At 55.2% G+C, this 15,709-nt stretch overlaps 1 protein-coding gene across 3 annotated transcripts in view; it reads right to left on the bottom strand.

Moving 5' to 3' along the window:
* CUNH15orf39 (chromosome unknown C15orf39 homolog) overlaps nucleotides 1-14,373 on the bottom strand; it is a 29,038-nt gene extending 14,665 nt beyond the window's left edge. For 2 of the 3 annotated variants that reach the window (XR_006416627.1, XM_044450465.1), the window contains exon 1: nucleotides 14,273-14,373. The gene's annotated coding sequence lies outside the window, so the exon portion shown is untranslated. Of the gene's footprint in view, nucleotides 1-13,484; nucleotides 13,605-14,272 lie in introns of all 3 variants that reach the window. The other variant, XR_006416628.1, reaches the window with a different exon arrangement.
* Between the last annotated feature and the right edge of the window lie 1,336 nt (nucleotides 14,374-15,709).

The raw sequence follows: 15,709 nt of genomic DNA, 5'->3' as shown, positions 1-15,709 counted from the left end.
ATAACTGCAAACTGTTGAGGGAATTGCAAGTCCCACACGGTGCACCAGCCAGGAATTATATCTCTGCTCCCAGCGTGCCTGAAGGAGCTGGGACTAGGTCCCCAGGCGATGGGGAACAAGAGTCTCTGCCCTTCCGCCGTGAGTGCAGAAGAGCCAGGCGGGAACCGATCCGCGCTCTGTGTGCACGAAGTAGAACAGCTACCGCATCCTTGGGGTCCCCAGCCTCTGCCAAAAGCCCGGAGCCACCAGGACCCGTGTGGCCGCCTCCTCCAAGCCTGTGTCTGACCCACCTTGACAGACTCCTCAGCTGGTGGCCGTCCTCACGCCTTGACAGTGACGGTCACAGTACACACACAATCCCCAAGCAGTGCACAAGCACAACGGTGCCCTCCTGCCATGTCGCCACTGGTGCACACGGGCCCACAGCCCCTGACACTGGACTTAGCATGGAGCCATGAGGACTAGAAACAACTGACAGCTTTGTTCTCCGTGACCTTACAAAATCAGGCAGCCAAAAACATACGAATAAAGGGTCAGTCATGCATGTCCTTTATAGTTTCGTTTTTCTTCCATCTCTCTCTCGCTCTGTGTATAAAAAACAACTCGCAAAACAGGAATGTGTGTGTATTAGTGTTGATCAAATGATCTGGATCCCACGTTTGTCTCACGATAAAAGAAGCCAAAATGTTTGATAAATATGAGATAATATAAACGCATTCCTGCTTGGCATAGATGCTTCCTTATTGTGGTTGGAAGGCTGCATCTCCTTGATCTGCCTCAGCGTGTGTTGTGTGCATTGCACAACACACACACAACGCACAGGTGCTGCTCTGAGCTTGAGGACGGAATGAGCACCATCCACGCACAAGAGAGAGGTACCGGCTGGCCTGGAGAAAAGCAAAGGTTCACGGGGGAAGCAGGACTTGCGTACGGAGGGCCGTGCGAAGCAGCCCAGCGGGGCCTGGAAGTGCTTCGTGGGCGCGGAACGCAACTCTGGAGAGAGAGGAGCCGGGGTGGCCGAAGGGAATGGAGTGTCCACCAAGGGGCTGGCTGGCTAGAACAGCAGGGACCGTTTCTCCGCCCTCCGATTTTTCAAAGGAAGTGAGTTCTTTGGCTACCAGCAAGGCAGAAGGCAGGAAGAGGGAGGGCGAGTCTGTGTTACGACTGCTAATATCACGGACCCGGAGACTGACAGCAATTGAACACCGGAACCCAACAGGGCAGCTGAGATTAAACCTCGCATCACATACTTCGGGGCATAGGAAAGGCACAGAAAAGAGGAGTGCTGATGCCAGGTGGATCTCAGTGCGGAGAACCTTCCACAACTGGGGCGCCCACCTTGCTTGTGTGTGCTTTTTGCATCACATACGCAACCTGAATGTATGCACAGTAATGGATACAGAGGAAACGCGTCTATATGAAAATACGACCATCTGGCAAGTATTTCATTGCATCACCACTAAAAATTAGGTAACCGGCTGCCGGCCTTCACCCTCTTCCCCCACGTTTGTGCTTAAATAAGATCGTCTCCTGAGAAAGTCTCACCATATTCGTTGCATAATAACTCCAGTGCCTTTACTTAACCTTTAAAAAAATTACCAGGAAACTCAATTAAACTGTATTGACCCAGTTGCTGCTTTTCAACACGGGGCTGTGGGGAGCGAGCGAGTGAACTGCTGTGGATCCCCATTGCCGGGGAGGGGGCAGCTAAAAATAGCCACTTCTCTGCCTTGATGCAGGAAGGAAAAACCAGATTCACTCATTCACATGACACAGTGACAAGCAAGTGGCAGCAGAAACAGAAATGGGGATGGAGGGTGTGTGACTCTGCTGAGCCTTTCCGGGTTGTGGCAGAAGTGACTGGCAGTTTGCATTTGCCTGTTCAGCCAGCCAGGTCTGAAGAATAGAAACACAGAAACAGCGCGAGGCAGAAGGGGTCTCCCGGGCCATCTAGTCTGACCCCCGGCTCCAGCCGGCTCCGCTCACGACATGCCCGCCATGTGCATGTCCAGCCTGTCCTTGAACACCCGCACCGATGGGGCCTCAGCCACCGCCCGGGGAAGCCCATTCCATGCCCTCAGAGTCCTAACTGTCAGGAAGTGCTTCCTGGCATCCAAATTGAACCTTGGCTCCCTGAGCTTTGCTCCGTTGGAGCGAGTCCTGCCTTCCTCTGCAGGGGAGAACAGGTCTCTACCCACCTCCGTGTGACACCCCCTCACACACCTGCATGTCGCCAACAGACCCCCCCGGAGTCTCCTCTCCTCCAGGCTGAAGAGGCCCTGCTCCCTCCGCCTCGCCTCACACCCCAGAATAAGCCTAGCAGTGCAATTCTGCACACCGTCTCCTTCTCCAGGAAGAAGCCTGATTCTCAGCCGTTTTTCACTGCGGCAGGATGCGCCACTCTGAAGTCTGATGCGGGGCTGGCGTGAAACAGTGCCCAAAAGTCTGGACACGTGGACCCACATTTGCAACTGGGGCTGCTTTGTACTGGGAGCGGCAGCGGGGTGTGCCGACACGGCCTCTGTGACAAAGAGCCGTCCACAAGCCGCTGCACATTTGCAGTGCGGGCGACACATGAGTGAGAAATCCACTGGGCTTGTGTTTCAATGCGGGCACGCCAATTTTGTACTTCCCAACCTGTGCGTGGCGTAGAAGGCAGTGGCACGTCGTCATTCCCGTTTTCCTGAATTTTGCAACGCAATCATCAGATTTAAAGATGCATATGACCGGGTGGACTGCACTGGGGGAAAGTGTGCACAAAACTTCTACTGGGGGAAATTGTTTGTTTAAAAAAGGCACGTTTAGATAAATATACACAGAAAAGTAGAAACTTTTGGAAATGTGTACAAAAGTATGTACTGGGATACACAAGGTAGCCATTTTTACTGGGCCAACAAAAATCAAAACACGGCTGAGTGGACTCAGAACCCAACCTTAACAGGGTCGTCTCTCCCTGTTCAAGGTGCAGCAGAGCTGGTTCCGGGGTCCTTTTAATTTTGTTCATTATCTTTCTACTCCATTTTTCCCCGCAAAGAACTCAAGGCAGCTTTTACAATCCTCCTCTCAATTTTATCCCTGCAACAACAACCCTGTGAGGTAGGTCAGGCTGAGTGGGGGACTTCTAGAAAGCAGGTCTCCCAAGCCCCAGCAAGCCACAATCGCTCTCGAGGGCCTTGAGCTTCTAGTGTGCTACCACGCTCACACATACATGCACACACCCATGGATGTACGCACACACACACCTCACAGACCCAACAAAAATGACCCACCCCACTCATGTGCCGTTTGAGTGCCAAATTCTCCCTGGCACCAAATGGCGCTCCGGCAACTGGGCTAACGGGGAGCAATTTTTGGAGTCAAGGGTCAGAAGGAGCGAATTGACCTCGCTGGTCTTTTTGGGTCACACAACACACTGGACAACTCGACAATGTCAGGGCACTCTCCCAAAATGGCTTTTGGGGAGGTGTGGAGCGTGCCCGCTCCTTTTTTCAAAAAGGAAATCTTTATGTTCTTAACATAAACAAATGCAGAAAAGAGAACGTGAACCAAAGCAAACTCAAATGAGCAGAGCAAGCGAAAATGAACAAAGTTGCCCAGGGAATTTTAAACAAATGCAGCCTTTACATCCAATCCCCCAAAGGGCTTTGGCCACACCTGGCACACCTTGCCCACACCTCCTGCAGCAAGCAGGCAACGCTCCCAACCCGTGGCAGGACCTTTCCTTGGAAGCTGAGCGGGTGGCACTACAGGGAGAGTAACTTGCCTGAGAAGTCAAGGACAAAGCAGGGGGCTGCTGGGGGGGGGGGGGGGGGCTGAGCACCAAGCCACAGAAACACCCCCCTCCAAAAAAAGATAGTACAGAGGGCAGCCCTTCACAGTGCCACAGGCCCGTCCCCTAGTTTTGTTTCCAAAAGAATTCACCGAGACATAATAATCATGCTAGCCAAGAAACTTGGGAGATGGCCTGAGGGTTGTTTGTGGGCACCCCTGGGAACGTCTAAGCCCCCCCGTGCACCCACCGCGTCACTGCTACCGAGTGGGGAAATGGGGACCCAACACGCATTTACTGCCCTCTTCAGGCTTGCCAAAGGCCCCTCGGGGCATCCCCCGTCCCTGACCCCCACCCAGTCCCAAGCACCTGCTTCACCTGTCCCCGTAAGAGCATAGCCCAAAGAGGTGCCTGCCCCGCGAGTGACCCTATTGCACAGGTGAATCACAAGCAGGTCAAAGAGAGAGCGGCAACCGGATTGCGTCAAGCCTTCATCAGAGAAACCAAGTTGCAGCAGGCTCAAATTCCTAAGTTCACAGTTGGACATGAACCATCCTTTAACGGCTTTCCAAGTCCGTAAGGCGAAGAGGATTCTCTTGCTTCTGTCTTAGGAATGAAAGAAACTCAGCTTTGCATGTTCCAGGATTACAACCGAATCTCTAGCAAATCAATGCGACCTCCTTGTGAGTGGATAGGCATCAAGTCCTCTTTAATCACACCTCTGACTCTTTGAGGGAGCAATCCTATGCATGTTCGGACAGGACGAACGCCGCTACGGCACACTGGGAGTCAAAGAACTTCTCGCTGCTGAACTTGCAGAAGATTAGGATCACATCCTAAAAAAGCCGAACTACCTAGAGCCAAAACTATCTCTGCTAAAGAGGAAAAAGGTACAAAGACATGTGGAAACATGAACTCTCTTTAGCCAATGTTACAGTATGAGGATTGTCAGGAACAGGATGGGAAAATGCCAATTTCGTCAGACAACCGTTCGGTTCTCAAGAGCTCAGTCCCGTACACGGACGGCCGCACACTCCCCATTCAGGCCTATAAAACCACCCCTCCCTCGGCACGGCAAGGGGACCGAACCGAGGCTGTTCTTCACCACGGGCGCTGGATAGCCGCAACCCCTTCGGGCTCCCAGTACAACCTAATGCCAAGCATCTAAAGAAAGGAATCAATATCCAGGTAACCCAGGAAACTGACCACATAATTTGCTGTCAGCTGCCCAGACAGCCTGTGTGACTGCGTGGCCCAGGAGAGAAATAAATAATCCCCAGCTGAGGAGACTGGATTTTACGTGCATTGACTTGACAAAATGCTCTACCCATGCCTAAGCAACGCAGTGCTGGTCAAAGCCAGATTCCTGCGTTAAGGAAAAGTTAACCCCACCACTCGGGCAGTAGATGGACCACCACCTCCCCTGTGGATCCGCCTGTCCCAAAAGGGGCAGCTCCCGCAAAGTGGAAGGGAAGGGAAGGGAAGGGAACCGGCCTCTGAAAGCCAGGCAGGAGGAAGCAAGGGGCTCTGTGCCACATCAGCCTCGCACTGGCTTCTCACGTTGCACAACCGTGTAGCCGAGGCTGGTATGCATTTTTTTATTCATATATTCTGTCACACAATGGGGGGAACATCGTTCAGACTTGAGGGAGGAATTCAGTGCTGGAGCTGCCTTTCCAGCAGTGGGTGGAAGCCGGAGGCAAACCGGAGCAGTGAAAAATACCTGCGCTTTGGAGGAGAAGGTCCCCACGGCCAGGTATGTGGCTGAGCTCATGGGGGCAGAAAAGACAGGGACCATGCAAACGATTGGTGGTTATGGGGAAGCGGGCCTGGCCGTGGGGAGAATCCCACAGCACTAGGCTGGACTCCAAGTAGGCCCAAATCGCCCCCGAGCCGACCGTCCAAAATTCCCACGGGATAACTGTAGTATTCCTAGGATGCCTTGCAGCTCTCCCAAGGCAGCCTCCATAAAAATAGACCTAACATAAATGGCCAGAGTTAGACCAGCCTTCTAGGCACAGCCTCTCGTCTCCTCCATCCTGAGGTTGCTGGATCTGGAAAGTGTGTCCAGGTTTGTTATACACATTCCAGGTTTCTCATGGAGATGTAGTCCTTACGGGTAATAAAAAGGAAGTTACACGTGGCAGGGCACCAAACTGTATCGCAAAGACCAAACTGGATAAAGTGAGGGCAGATCCGTACCTGGAGCGTCTGTGGAGCTGGTTGTTTTAAAGCCAAAACCAGCTCCAGACTGTAGGGAAGGTCTGGACTGGGGAGTTAGGCTGGGAACGAGCAAGCTAGACCCCCTGCCTGCCTGCCACCCCCGTCCCCTCGGGAGCCCAATCCAGGTAACTGCACTGCCACTGACACTTTCTCTGCCAGCCTTCCCCAACCTGGTGGCCTTCAGAGGCATTTGGACCGCAACTCCCAGAATTCCCCTCCAGCAGGGCCATGGACTGGGAATTCTGGGTGTTGCCATCCAAACGTGTCTGGAAGGCACAGGTTGGGGAAGACTGTTCCATGCAGTAAGCTTGTCCCATAGGGAAGCACATGCAGGTGGCGTACCTGATACCCACCTGTGTCCCCCAAGGAATGGAAAAGCAGTGGATCGATGGAGGGGAGGTTTCTACTGATTACTCCCCCTCCCACTTCCCCCAGAACTGCGACGGTGCCCCTCTCCATCCCAAAAATGCTTTTCCCTTGGGAGACCCCATCACAAACCATCCATTTTAGGAACCTGCTAAAAGTAGGGGGGGGGGTTAAGTTGTTGGGGGTGGCTAAGGTGCGACTTTATGCAGAACCCCCCCCCCTTTGCAGGATCCTGGCCACCACCCCTCTGGTGAGCTCCGCAACATCAAAATGGACACCCTACAACGCTCCCCCTGTAGTCCCGTCCTCTTTCCCCCCACAACGTATACCCAGAGATCACCCTTCCCACGAGCAAACAGCCACGGGGCTTTCCACGCCTTCCCGCTCCAGTCCCGACTCCACCGGATCATCATCTGCTCGTTGTTAGAATGACTCCACCAGTTGTATAACCTTTTGGGCCTGAGCTTCTCGGAATTCAACTCGTTATCAGAAGCGGTTGCACCACCCGTCCCGTTGTGCAACGCCCCGGGGCCGACGGGATGCCTACCCGGCCCCGAAGGGCTGCCTCCACCTCCGACGTGGCTGGCAGGCTGGCAGGTTGCTGAAACGGCAGCTTGGCAACTTCGCCAGCATCTAGACCAGTGGCTTCCAGACTCCCAGGTGCTGGACTACTCTCCCCATCATCCACAGCTCTATTGCCTGATGGTGCCCTAGGCTGCTGCAATCCCTGCCAATGCTCCTCTCCCATCAAGGAGAAATGTCCTCCTCCTTCCTTACCGGTCCAGGTGCCGGAGTTACATGGGGCACTCCAAGGCCACGTGGGGATCTGCGACGATTTAACCAACCCGGATGGGCAAGCCCCTCGTCATGCTGCGTTGGCCCAGGAAGCGGGGGGAATGTGAGAGACCGTCGCCTTCTCACAACCCACGCGGGTCAGAGTCATGCGACAGAGCCCCCTCACCTGGAGTGGGACCACTCGGGCGACCTGCCACCCTTCGTGACTGCAGCTCATCCTGGCTTGAACGACCCGCCACAGACCCAGAGGGAGCCCTGGGGAAAGGGCCTGGGGGTTGCAGAGGGCAGGGGGGCCTGCAGCAAGAAACAGAAGCTGGGGTGGGAGAGGTCGGGGCTGCCTTTCCACCCTACCATAGAGCCCCAGCAAGAATGGCTAGACGTCACCGGCTGCGGAAAACCACTGCCATCAGGTGCCGGGCCAGGAGGAAGGGGGCACGGAGGAAGCGACCTTTCAAACACCGGGGAAGCGCCCACCGTTATTTCAACACATACACGGTCCTTTGTGAGCCATTTCAAAACCTCCCAGGGAAGAAAGGAGTGGGCCGCTTGGATAAATAGGCCCACTCCTCCTTCCAAAGGGGATCTTCCCAGAAGCACCCAGCAGGGAGGGGGCGTCAGCGGCTGCCCTTCAGAACCGAAGCGACGCATCGGTGCCGGCCAACTTTGCAAAGGCTCAATATTTGCCCAGTGCCACCCAGGTTATCTGATGCATCAAAAGTCACAAGGAGGAGGTTTCGGCACCTCCCTCTCCCCACCCCCCTCAGTTTCTGAAGCAATAAATACCAAAAAAGAACACGCAGAGAAAACAAGCCATGCCTGCCTCCCCTTTCCAGCCACACATGGGACGGTGTCCTTTCCTGGCACTGACATCTCCTGCTGCGGATCAGCGAAAACAAACGAGCAGGGCGCCCTCCGCACGGACAGTCCTTGCTTCCCCCAGCGAGGCGGCTGGACAGCTCCTCCGCCCCGTCTCCATCTTGCACTTTCCAGCGGCTGACCTGGAAGTGCCAATGGACAGGACGGAGTGGCAGCACATGCAGAAGCGCAGACAACGGGGAGCCCAGAACCAGGAGCTTGGTAGATCCATCTCAAGGAGCCTGTCCTGGCAGCTAGCATCTCCACCGGACTAGGTCTTCCGCGACACTCGTGGATCTCACTGCCCCTTCCGCCAAGCCACCCCAAATACGCTCAGGCCGATGTATCCCATGAGGTTGTTGCTGTGAGGATAAACCCAGCTGCACCTAAGCCACCTTGGGTCCCTCTAAAGAGGAAGGAAGAAAGGCAGGCTAGAAATGCAAACAGAACCAGTAATATTTGGACTGGGGGCAGTCGCTTGCTGCCCCCCGGCTACTTGGAGAATGGCAGCTAAGCTCAGAGGACATCCGAGGAGACCAGCAGAGGGTTGGCCGGCCCAGAAGACGCCGCCGGCATGTGCTCCGGTGAGCCATGGCTGCAGCACATCACTGCCAATCATGTGCTGCCAGGAGTGCCTGAAGTTCCCAGGTGTGCGACAGCCGCCACACCGGCCCAGCCTGGCACGCGGCTCAGAAGTTACAAATTGGCCATGGAGGGCAGAAGAGGCCAAGACTTACAGTGGCCTTAAGAGACAAAGCAGATCGCACAGCCCATGGGGCAAAATCCTCCCGAGTACTCCATTGCCTGGAATCTGTAGTGTAGTGACCGATTTATCCTTTGGATTGATCAAGGAAACTGGCAGCGGGGACAGGAGTTAAGCCAGAGTGACTCAAAAGGCCGACTCAACTGTAAGCAAGGTGCTTCTGAGCTTTCCAAAATCTCCTTTCACAGTCGTAATGCAGCTTCATGGTACTTTCGGAAAACAATGGGTCAGGGTGCACAGTATTTCAGGAGAAACAGTCAGCTATCGCTCAAGATTGCCATCTTGCAGAATAATGGCAGCGTTCATAAACCACTGCCCACAATGCCTTTTCCTCTGAGCACTGCTTCAGAAGTAGCCCAACGGGAACAGGGCAAGATGCTAATCATGTCTCTAAATGCTGGCCAGCCAGTCCAAAAACTTGATGAACAGTCTGGCAACCTTAACAGCACTTACTGGGACGTACATGTCATTCATGCAGTAGAATTTCCTGGAAAATTGGGATTAGCACTGCAGGCATAGGTGGAGTCCCAAAAGTCGGTTTCCTGGCAGGCAATATACACTCACAAATACAAAATGGAAGCCAGGAGAATGGATGCGCACGCGAAGCTGCCGCTTTGCAAAAGCTATTCTGCCTGTGCCACTTTGGAATCCACGATCTGGTCTACCAACGTGCTGAGCCAGATCCCAGAGTTACACCCAGCACTCAACGCTGCGCAGATGAAGGATCTTGGCCCACTTTCAGAAGAAACAGTTATATCTTCTGAGCAAAGATTCTTCCTCTTTTACGGAGCCAATCAGTCGTGCTGGGCTGGATTCCCGCTGCAATGGGCAATTCTTTCTTGTTTCCCATCTGGGCCATGTTTAAACCTTTTTAACTCACCATTTTGTTCTGGTTTTGCACTCACCTGCAGACTTAAACTGAGGAGGAACTTTCTAAAAACGGCATTTCACTGTATGTTCTGAAATGCTTAAACTGCCAAGAAACATTCGGAGAATTGCAAAGATCTGGCAGATCACCGAGTTCCAAAGTGCACAATAGTCCGACCGGTGTTGCTCTGGTCACTTTGCGTAGGAACGCACCAAGCATTCATTCCTCAAGCATTTTGAGGTTCACATCACTTTATGTTGGCTCCGGAAGGTGGTGGGTCTGTCTTTACAACCGCAGTGAACACGCACAGCGCTGATCTGTAACACTGCATCTCAAACGCACAGCTCTGCAGGCAGAAGTTCTCCAGGTCAATCCTCTGCCTTTCCAGGGAGGGGTGGAACCCCGAAGGACAGACATTTCTGAACTGGGAGGACCCGAGGCAGCTTCCTGCAATGTGTATAATTTTACAAACACCTTGAGCCAGACAGTTTCACTCTGTTGCAGTCAGACTGTTTCTCTCCTCTGTTTCAGTGACTCACCCTCAAGCTGGTCATATTATTGGTGATAATCAGAGAGCTGAGTTTTCTGCGTACAGTGAAGTCCAAAACATCTCGAAGTGAAGTCCAAACAGCTTCTCTTGTAAGGCAGGACCGTTTTTTGCTGCAAATGATGCTCCTTCCTTATATGAGCATACATAACCATCAGATCGTTTAGTCCAGTTTTCCCAGTGGAAAAATCCGTGGCTAATCACAGTTCTTCTGCACGCATGTCTGCATCCTACACACATATATTAAGAGGGGGTTTCCCATGAATGTAAGAAAAGCTTAACAAGTAAAGCAGCCCCTGAGCAACAAAAAAGGGCCCAGCAACAACGGCGTTTCCTTTGCATGAAGTGCCCTCCCCATCACATGCATACATACAAACATACATGCATAGATAATTAGACCTGGCTACACTGCATCAGCCGCAACCAACGAGCCAAGAATGTTCAGAATAAGGAAAAAACAAATTCACTAAGGCTTTCCATAAAAAGTCAATTCTTGCTGAGTCTTTTTTCTGCCTTATACAAGAGCTTAGTGCGGGAATTGGATAGGCGATCACCCAGTTTCATGACTAATTCTGTTTGCTGAGTGAGATGTATTTATATAGCCTGTAAAACACTTCAAAACATTTTTACTGGAGGAAATGCCCATGAACGGCAAACTTCTCCACTGTGCTTTTCTTTGGAATTACCTTTTGTCTCTGAATTAGACTAAGGCCAGACCACAAGTCTGGCCAGGCACAACTCGGCACAAGCCTCCATTTCTGCTGATGTGGCTCCCGGCGTCGGCACCAAGTGAGAAAGCCAAGAGGGCTCCAAAGCTCACAAACGGGTTTAAGCTGGCTTAAGATGGCCTTTCCTGGCTTAACACTGAGGGTGTATAGCGCCGGCCTTGCCAAACACTCACTGGCCGGCCAAAGGAACACACACAGCGACCATAGCTGCGATTTTTACTTTTATTTCATAGGGCATAGCAGGGTGCAGCGTTATTGCTCCGTGGCACAAAAATAGGCGTAATCACTGGGGTGCACGGACGGCTGTGAACAGCGCTGGCGGCGGGGGAAGACCTCACGCTCCAAGCTCCACCAGCTTCTCCTATCCCATCGGATAGTAACCCTTTACGGAAAGATGACCCCTCTATCGGAAACGATTTACACTCTGGCTTGCAGGTGGGAACCCCTCTTGCCATCCAGCAGTAACAACACCTACGTGCGATGTTGACTGACTTCTGAATTTTCCCCGTGGACCAACATGATTGTCTGCTGTGCTCCTCCGCAATCAACCGGGGCATCTGGTAATTATTAGCAGTAACCTTAAGAATGTTTGTGCACGGAGAAACTCAACCCGTGTAACCCTCCAATATGTGCCTGTTCGCCAGGAGATAATACAGTACTTGGCCTGGCTCATCTTTAGGGAAGTGAGCACAGAACTGCACTTAAGATGCAGAAGTAAGTGCCACTAAATGCAGAGAAAGTCTGTCTGGAGGAAAAGGAAGGAAGTGGAGCAGCTTCAGGCAGCCTGCAAAACGCCAGGGCTCTCAGCCCCTCTGTCTGCATGTGAACGTGGGCAAGGCCATTCATGCCTTCCCTGGAAGCGGGGGGGGGGGGTAAGGAAGAGGAGGAGAGAGGAAAAGGGCGGACAGAAAGAAAAGGAGCGGACCGACTCCAGGCACTAGCTGCAGCCGCGCTCTGTGCCGATGCATCCTTTGACAGATGGCCCGATGAGGGAATGCAGCTTTTAAGAGAAAAAGGGTTGCACAGGCAAAGAATGTCTGGGAAGAAGGTTCGCTGCACGAGGGCAATGCTCAGGGCTATTTATTTATTTATTTTTTATTGAAACATTTCTATGCCGCCCCTTTCGCCGAAGCCTCGGGACGGCTCGCAACATTAAGTTAAAATACAAACATTAAGTTAAAACATTAACTTAACATAATATTAAGTTAAAATGTTTGTAAAATACAAACATTAAGTTAAAATACAAAAATAACAGAAAGCCTCAGCATCTCTGGGTCGGAGAAACAAATCCCTCAAACTTTGGAAGGCCTCTGCCAGCCAGTGTAGGAAATGCGGAGCTCAAAGGACCAAGGGTCTAATTTGGGATAAGACATCTCCCAATAATTATTTCAGTTATCCATATTTTGACTTAACTATACCAGAGCAAGACAATTCTATTTTATTCATTTCATCCTGAATACACTTAATAAGCCCTCCTGAATTCAGTGGAGTTTAATTCCAAGCGGACACGCGTACCATTCCCCGCTGCATGCTTACACCTCTGGAAACATCACCAAACCACGAAGCAGCAAACCAGAACGACCTGGTTCGGAGTCCGGCAAAAAAGACCTCCTCTTTCCATATTCTTTCTCTCTCTCTCCGCCTCCGTGTGTGTTACTGTGAGATTCTGGAGAACCGGAGCCAAACACTTTCCTCGTACTTCTGCTCCAATCATTACAAAGCCGCACTCACACCAATGGCATTTCCTACGCTCTGCCCACCCGCGCTTTTGTGTACATGAACGCTATAGTTACGGCAAACACACGCTTCTGCCCAGGCGCAACGTATAGCTTCCAACCGGAGGTGACCACACGTCTGCCGCGGAGCGCCTTCTCGCCCCGCGCGGCAGCGCTCACATGCCCGCGCACGCACGCCGCAGGCTTGCCTCGGGCCATCCATACATGGCCTGAAGAGCCTCAAGGTCGCTAAATTTTCATAACCGGCCAACAAGAAACAGATGATCTTGTGGGAATACGGAAGAAAGAAAAACCTAGTCGACAGGGGAGCGGGGAGGGGAAGAGAGTCACAGGAGAAAAACACAGAGTACTTTGTCAGAAGCAGATGAAAACCAGACTTCCTCAGGGGTGGGATCGTGTTCTCTGCTGAGAAAGAGGAGAGAATCCCACGTTTGGTTATTCCTTCTGCTCTCTGGGCCAGCAGATGCAGGGAATCGCGAAGCCACCCAAAATCTGCAAGCGGGGCAAGGCTGTGTAGTTAAACGCTGCTGCGGAGCTACCTCACGGTTCCAGGACCCCCAGGGCTGCAGAGAAACGGGTCGCTGCAAGCATGCACAGAGTTGTGAAAGCAGATTCTTCTTAACTATGTTAGACGTTTCCGGGGTGGGCGGGGTGAGGCCTTTGCATGTGCCCCCAGAGCAGAGGAAAGGGCCGGAGAAGCATGAACGTCTGATTAGCCTTACCGGATCGATTTTACACTGGAGTGAAACTGTGCAAAGCCAGGTTCGAGTCCCCACTCAGCCAGGAAGTCCCTGGATGACTTTGGGACAGGCACGAATTCTCAGCCCAACCTACCTCACAGGGTTGTTGTGAGGACATAAGGGAGAGAGGAGGGCTGCGCGCGCCTCCTCGGCTTCCTCGCAGGAAGAAAGGTGGGGCAGAAACGTCTTCAGTCGGTGCGCTTTTCCAGGTTGGCTTTGTAAACAGGAGAGCAGTTTGACTTTGGACGGCATCCAAGAGTCCCCAGCGAGGATCGCGCCGCGAGGAGCGCTTTGGCAGCCTTCCAAAGCCCAAACCGTCACCAAGAGGCCGAAACGACGCCTTTTCTTTCTCTTCCTCTTCCTCTTCCCCGGCTCTGTTTACACCAGCGGAGGCTCTCCCGGCCGGCCGGCCACCAACCCGAGCAACCCCTCCGCCGCCGAGGCGCAGGCGCCCGGTGCCCCCCTCGCAGTGCTGTGCGTTGCGGGGCGCAGCCGGGGGCGGGGGGCGAGGGACCCCCGCCACCCCGCCGAGCCCGGCCCTGCGCGCGGCTTGCTCGGAGCCAAGTCCCGCCGAGCCCCGATCCGGCCCTTCTCTGCGCATCTACTCGGGAGTAAGTCCCGCGGAGGCGCACGAGGCCAACTCCGCGGGTAAGGCTGCTGGGCGAGGAGGGCAGCCTGACTTGGGAAGCCAGCCTCCGCGGAAGGCGCGCGGGGTTTACTTCCGAGTAGACATGCGCGGTGGGGCTCGGAGGCCGCGCAGTCACGCAGCTCAAAGCGAGGAAGCCGTCCAGGCCGCCCAAGGCCGCGACTCCGCAGCCTCCCGCGCAGGCTCGGAGGCGCAGGATCGAGGCCCCTGCAACGGGGAAGAGGCGCCGCGCTTACCTGGAGCTGCCGGCGCTCGGCTCCGTCGCTCCCCGCAGGCAAGCCCGCCCGCCGCAAGCGCATCTTACTCCCCGGGGTGGCTGGGGAAGCGCTCCGAGCCGCTCGGGACAGGCCGCGCCGGCGCACGTCCCGGGGCCGGCGGCCGAGCGGCCAGCACGGCGGCGCTCCGCACCTCGTCCCGCCGTCGGATCGGGGCCGGGCGAGCGGGCGCCGGGCGTCGAGGCAGGAGGCCGGCCCAGAGCTGCAGGGACGCGAGAGGGGCGACTCCGGCGCGGCGCCGAGGGTCCTCGCTGCCTTCAACTCGGAGCAAGCACTAATCCGGATTCGCTTCCCTTCCTTCTCGTCTTGCTCTTCCAAAAAATACCCCTCCAGCCGCGCAACGAAACGGGTGACCGAGCCGGGACGGGGGGGGGGGGCGAAGCGGCGAGAGCGGCGCCCCCCTTCCCGCGGCAACTCCGCCGTCAGACAGCCGGGCACGTGAGCTTGATCCGGAGCCGCTGCGCCCGCTCCGCTCCGCTCTCTGGAGCCAGCCTGGCTTCTCGCACCGACGCGGCCGCGCGCGCTCGGCTCCGGCCCCGCCTCCCGCGTTGCGAGAGGAGGAAACCGGCGCGAGGAGGAGGAGGAGGAGGAGGAGGGACGGGGGCGGGGGGCGCCCGCGGAGGATGTGGCCGCCCGAGGGAGACGGGCCGGCGGAGCCAAGCGGGGCGCGCCAGGCGCGGGAAGGTCCGCCCGGCCGGCGCACGTGCGGCGGAATCCTGGGGTGGCCCTCCTCCTCCTCCTCCTCCTCCTCCTCCTCGCCACGACCCAGCTGCCGCGCTCGCCTTCATTCCCTCCCGGCGAGGAGCCGAAGGCGAGCGCGCGAGTTGTGGCTTCCTCCCCCGAGACGGCCGTCCGAGGCGGCTAGTCCTCATGACGCCGCGCTGCCTCTGGTCTCAGGGGCTATATACCGGTCGCTGGGGCGCACGGGCGGGAGGGCAGCTGGTCGCGCCGCTGTGTGAACTGAATGCCGCACCGGCGCCCGCTTGGTCTGATCCCGCGCCGTTCTTCCGACGTGCTCAGGGCTCGTGCGCACAGAGCGCCCTGGCGCTCACCGTCACGTCTCCGGGAACAGAGGTGGCGAGGCCGGGTGCTGGGGAGCATGGGCCAGAGAGTCTCGCATGTCTCGCCTGTGGGGTGCCAGCTGGCCACTGGGAGAAATGCAAGCCGGACTGGGTGGCCTCTGGGCCCGATCCAGCGTGGCACTCGCCGTGTTCGCTCGGTTATCCTTAGAGCCGCGTGTGGAAGGTGCTGTTTGACTCAGGGCAGCGACGCCAGCGCGCAAAGGCGGGCAGGTCCGTCATAAAACCCACGTGCTTCGCTCTCCGAGGCTTCCCTTCCACAGCCCCAGCCAAATCACGCCCACCCCCCAGTCTATCCGAAGTGGCATGGGGGAGGGGT

This window comes from Varanus komodoensis, unplaced genomic scaffold, assembly GCF_004798865.1.
Source record: "Varanus komodoensis strain SLA01 unplaced genomic scaffold, ASM479886v1 scaffold67, whole genome shotgun sequence".
Classification (NCBI taxonomy): domain Eukaryota; kingdom Metazoa; phylum Chordata; class Lepidosauria; order Squamata; family Varanidae; genus Varanus; species Varanus komodoensis.
This window is presented reverse-complemented; position numbering and strand designations above follow the sequence as displayed.